Here is a 5,909-nt window from a genome sequence, read left to right on the forward strand (position 1 = left end):
GGAGTTTCACTCTTGTTACCCAGGCTGGAGTGCAATGGCGCGATCTCAGCTCACCGCAACCTCCACCTCCTGGGCTCAGGCAATTCTCCTGCCTCAGCCTCCTGAGTAGCTGGGATTACAGGCACGCGCCACCATGCCCAGCTAATGTTTTGTATTTTTAGTAGAGACGGGGTTTCACCATGTTGACCAGGATGGTCTCGATCTCTTGACCTCGTGATCCACCCGCCTCAGCCTCCCAAAGTGCTGGGATTACAGGCTTGAGCCACCGCGCCCGGCTGAGTCTGGAGTTTGAGACCAGCCTGGGCAACATGGTGAAACGCTGTCTCTATTAAAAATACAAAAATTAGCCAGGCATGGTGGCAGGCACGTGTAATCCCAGCTACTCAGGAGACTTAGGGTGGAAAGAGGTAATAGCCTTAGTTTAAATCAATCACAGCAAAAATAACCTACTTTTGAAATTTCTGCAAAAAAGAAACATGACAACATGAACATATTGCTAAGGCCCCTGCCAGGTGCTTGGAAGACCCCATGCAGGTGAGGAGAGCTGAAGCTAAAGTTTGCCACCTCCAAGAGTATTGCCTCCACCTCTGTCTTCAGCCTGACCTCTTCCACACTTGAGGTCTGATTTTCTAGCCGCTTGCAGACCCCTCTACTTGAACGTCCTTCATATTTCAAACCATTTGGCCTCAAAGACCTTATTCTTCTCCTGACCCATCCCATATCTTTTCCTTTGTTTTTCTGTCTCCGATGTTGGCATCACCATCTGCCCAGTTATTCAAGTTAGAAGCTTTAGTTATTTCCTGTTCTGTCCTTTCCCCCCTCCGTATCCATTGGATTTATTAGATCCGATTGAGTTTGTACTTGTATTTGCTTTCATTTGGACTGCCTCAAGGGCCTCCTCGCTGTCTCCCTGCCTCTGGTCTCCTCGAATTCATCCCCCACACAGCCGTGGAGCTGTCTTTCTAACATTTGGTAATGACTTCCTCAGGAAGCAAGACAGCAAGGGCTCTGGAGCGAGCACCCAGGTTTAAATCTTGGCTCTACTGCTTACTACCTGTTTGACTTTAGACAAATTATTCAATCTGTCTATGCCTTAGTTTCCTACTTATAAAATGGGAATACTGGCCAGGCAAGGTAGCTCACACTGTAATCTTAGCACTTTGGGAGGCCGAAGAGGACAGATTGCCTGAGCTCAGGAGTTTGAGACCAGCCTGGGCAACATGGCAAAAACTGTCTCTACTAAAAATATAAAAAAACTAGCTGGGCATGGTGGTGGGTGCCCATGATGGGAGGCTGAGGCACAAGAATCACTTGAACCTGAGAGAGAGAGGTTGCAGTAAGCTGAGATTGTGCCACTGTGCTTCAGCTTGGGTGACTAAGTGAGACTCTGTCCCAAGAAAATAAAACAAAACAAAAAAATAGGGAATAGTTCATACTTCACAGGAGATTTTAACAAATAAATTATAGCATTTCATGGTGTTGAGTATTTGATACATAGAAAGCATTAGTATGTTATTAGCACCATTAACATAGCTTTCCTATAAAAACTTTTGATGGGGCCAGGTGTAGTGTCTCACGCCTGTAATTCCAGCACTTTGGGAGGCCAAGGAGGGTGGACTGCCTGAGGTTAGGAGTTCCAGACCAGCCTGGGCAACATGGTGAAACCCCCTCTCTTCTAAAAATACAAAAATTAGCCGGGTGTGGTGGTGCACGCCTGTAAACCCAGCTACTCAGGAGGATGAGGCAGGAGAATTGCTTGAACCAGGGAGGTGGAGGTTGCAATGATCTGAGATTGCGACACTACACCCCAGCCTGGGTGACAGAATGAGACTCTGTTTAAAAAAAAAAAAAAAAAAAGAAAAGAAACTTTTGGTTGTTCTACATACTTGAACAAGACATTCAATAATAATTTTTATGCCTGTAATCCCAGCAGTTTGGGAGGCTGAGGTGTGTGGATCACCTGAAGTTGGGAGTTTGAGATCAGCCTGACCAGCATGGAGAAACCCCATCTCTACTAAAAATACGAAATTAGCCAGGCATGGTGGCATGTGCCAGTAATCCCAGCTACTCAGGAGGCTGAGGCAGGAGAATCGCTTGAACCTGGGAGACGGAGGTTGTGGTGAACTGAGATCGTGCCATTGCACTCCAGCCTCAGAAACAAGAGCAAAACTCCGTCTCAAAAAATAATATTCATCATCATCTTCATGTTGAGACCTCAGTCCCTCTTCCCAGTGTCTGTTCTTACCACGCCTCTTCCTAGATTTGTGCTGCAGACACACTTGAAAGCAGGCAGATGCTCCCCTGGTTTTTCCTTTGTTGGAAATGTCCTCCTTCCTTTTTCTTTCTCTGGAGAAATCTCAGTCATTCCCCAGGTCTCTGATCCATGTCATCTTCTCTCTGAAGTTTCCTCAGCCTCTTTGTTCCCACTGTGTCCTGGTGTTTCTTAATAAACACCGAGCAAAAGGCCTCTGACAAACTCCTCCTCCTCCTGAGCTTTCTTTTTCAATTGCCAAAAATGGGGTTTAAATGTTTAAGCCACGATTCTTGCATGCATTCTCTCATGTAATACTTGTAAAGTACATCTTGGATAATTCCAAGTTTTTATTGGCATAAATCAGAGAGAACATTCTAGTCATGAATGATGAAGTATGTTTTCCAGGTCATACTACATTCATGCCAGGGACATGGCATAGCCCATCAACACCATTTGTTTATATGTTACATTTTAAAGAACAATGATAATATTTAGAGAATGTGCACAGAGAAGACATGTTAGTGATCTCAGAGCTTGATTTTCTTGATCTGTAGAGTCAGTTGCTTTTGACTTGATATTCACTCTGGGAATGGAAAAATGGAACTAAAGGTACTAGCAGGCTGGAATCATCAATCAACAGATAACAACTAGAAAAGATTTTATACCGCCATTTTATGGGAAAAGTTACTTTTTCGCCAATTAATTTTTCTATGGGATGGCAAGGGAAGAGACCTCTTTAGAATTTGCCTAATTTATCTGACCATTTTAAAAGAATAAATGTGTGTTTGTTTGTTTGTCTGTTTGAGATGGGGTCCTGCTCTGTCACCAGGCTGGAGTGCAATGGAGGGATCTCAGCTCACTGCAATCTCTGCCTCCCAGGTTCAAGCGATTCTTCTGCCTCAGTCTCCCGAGTAGCTGGGACTACAGGTGCACACTACCATACGCAGCTAATTTTTGTGCTTTTAGTAGTGATGGGGTTTCGCCATGTTGACCAGGCTGGTCTTGAACTCCTGACCTCAGGTGATCTGCCCACCTCGGCCTCCCAAAGTTCTGGGATTATAGGTGTGAGCCACCATGCCCGACCTTAAAGAATATATGTATAATTTATAGTTGAAATCTGGATTAACAGCTCCTGACTAGTTCTGCTTACAGAGTAAGTTCAGAAACCAAACTCTCACTGAACAATGAGAGCAGTATGTTATTTTTGCTGGTAATGCCCCAGAAACTTAGTGCTATTAACCACAGCTCCAAACTCCAGGTTTTTGGCTCTTCTGAGGACTCCATCAGCCTACAAGTCTGTTTCTGTGACATTAACAAGGAGAAATAACAACATGAAAAGAATTTCAAAGATTCCTCTTGCATGATTAAGTAGGGGAGCAGGAGAGACAAGATGGGTGGGAGGCTGGCAACTAAATATTTAAGATAAATACTCATGTTTTCCTCCCATTTGGGAAACCAATCTTTTTTTTTTTTTGAGAGGGAGTCTCTCTCTGTTGCCAGGCTGGAGTGCAGTGGCATGATCTCGGCTCGCTGCAATCTCCGCCTCCCGGGTTCAAGTGATTCTCTTGCCTCAGCCTCCTGAGGAGCTGGGATTACAGGCAGGCACCACCACACCCAGCTAATTTTTGTGTTTTTAGTAGAGACGGGGTTTCACCATGTTGGCCAGGGTGGTCTCAATCTCCTGACCTCATAATCTCCTGGCCTCAGCCTCCCAAAGTGCTGGGATTACAGGCGTGAGCCATCATGCTCGGCTCCCCATTCTTTTGTCAATGATATTTCCTTTTATTTTTCCCTACCTCTCCTTCCAACAGCTCTAACCTTTTACTGAAGGATTAGAAATGGGTAAATGTTCAGTAATCTAGTTCCTGGTTATTTTACGACAGCCAACTTAATTGCCTTTATAATAAATGCTACTTGGACAGTACAAGGGCACTTGTATTCTGTAGGTACCAGCAAGACAGCCTGGAAGAAGCTGGTAATGTAATAGACAGAAATTTATGTGGAGCTACAGACACTTAAGACACTTGAGTTTTCCTGATAGAATAAGGTGAGTTGATGTAAAGAGTGAATATAAAACTCTAATGGTGAAAATAAAGTGATTTTTTAAATCCCAGGGTACACACATGTTTGAAAAATAGTCAAGCATTTACCGAGATGTGTTTCTTGAGTAAGCACTTCATAACCACTTGCTAACTGACCTACTTTTTGTTTTTCTTCCCTGTAGTGAGAAAAAAGCTTTTTAGCTTTCCTGTAGCTAAAAAGCTACTCTCAGACAAGGGAAGGAAAGTTGGTTCTTCCCTTGCACAGAGCGGGATATAATCCCATTTGATTTGTGCTACAGGTGAGCTTTTTCCGGTTCTGCCCTCAGTGTGAGAAAGACTGTGGGAAGAAGCCAGGGAGAGGCTCCCACGGGAAAAGACTGACTCAGGTATCTCAGCCTGTGCCTGGACAAGTGGCAGCGGAGGGAAAACGCAAGCTCAGAGGCAGCCCAGCCTTTTCCCTGCTGCTGTCTCCAGGCTCTTCCAAAGGAGTGGATGGGCATCTTTCAGGACAGCCCCTGGCTAAACAAACAATCTCATTCTTCTGAAAGCCCAGAGTTCATACCTGCCAGAATTACCTGCATCTCTTACTGAACTTATCATTTTGTACCTGCAAGCTATTTGGGAGCAGGGCTATGTCCCCATGCATTGTCCCCAGCCACCTTTCCAGGCTCACGTCCCATCCTGCCCTCCCTCACTCCTTTATCTGTACCGGCCTATGTACTGCATACGTGTTCCTGACACTTTCCTTCCATGGTGCTTTTGCTAATTCTCCACTGGATGTGCTTCTTATTCCCGGGTTCATCCATTGCAATCCTACTTAGCTTTCAAATCCCACTTCAGTTTTCATCTCATCAGACTTTGCAGAGTCCTTGGGCTGAAATAAATCTCGCTCTCCTTTGTGTTCTCATGGTTGTTTGCTTGGGCTTGTTTGAGACACATGGCTTCTTGTTTGTATTTCTACTGTGCCAGAATCTAAGCTCTTTGTCTTTTCATCCTGTTAATACGGTCTTTCACAGAGTGAAAAGGTTAAATTTTGACCATGTGCAATTCATCAATGTTTCTTTTTATGTGCTTTTGCTGTCAAGTCTGAGAACTCTTCACCTAGCTCTAGGTAGGCCCTGAAAATGTTCTTCTGTGTGTTTCTCTAAATGTTTTAGAGTTTTATGGTTTACATTTAACTGTGGGATCCATTTTGAGTTAGTTTTTGCATGAGGTATGAGGTTTAGGTCTAGGTTCATTTTTTTTTTTTCCCCTGTGGACATCCGATTGCTCCAACAATGTTTGCTGAAAAGGCTCTCCTTTCATTGGATTCTTTTTCGTAGTTTTGTCAAAAAATAGTGGCGCATAAGGCTGGGTGTGGTGGCTCACACATGTAATCCCAGCACTTTGGGAGGCCAAAGCAGGCTGATCACTTGAAGCCAGGAGTTCGAGACCAGCCTGGCCAACATGGTGAAACCCTATCTCTACTAAAAATACAAAAATTAGCCAGGCATGGTGGCAGGTACCTGTAATCCCAGCTACTCGGGAGACTGAGACAGGAGGATCGCTTGAACCCAGGAGGCGGAGGTTGCAGTGAGCCGAGATCGCAGCACTGCACTCCAGCCTGGGCGACA

This window comes from Sapajus apella, unplaced genomic scaffold (genome assembly GCF_009761245.1).
Source record: "Sapajus apella isolate SASKATOON/1434 unplaced genomic scaffold, GSC_monkey_1.0 scaffold56, whole genome shotgun sequence".
NCBI lineage: Eukaryota > Metazoa > Chordata > Mammalia > Primates > Cebidae > Sapajus > Sapajus apella.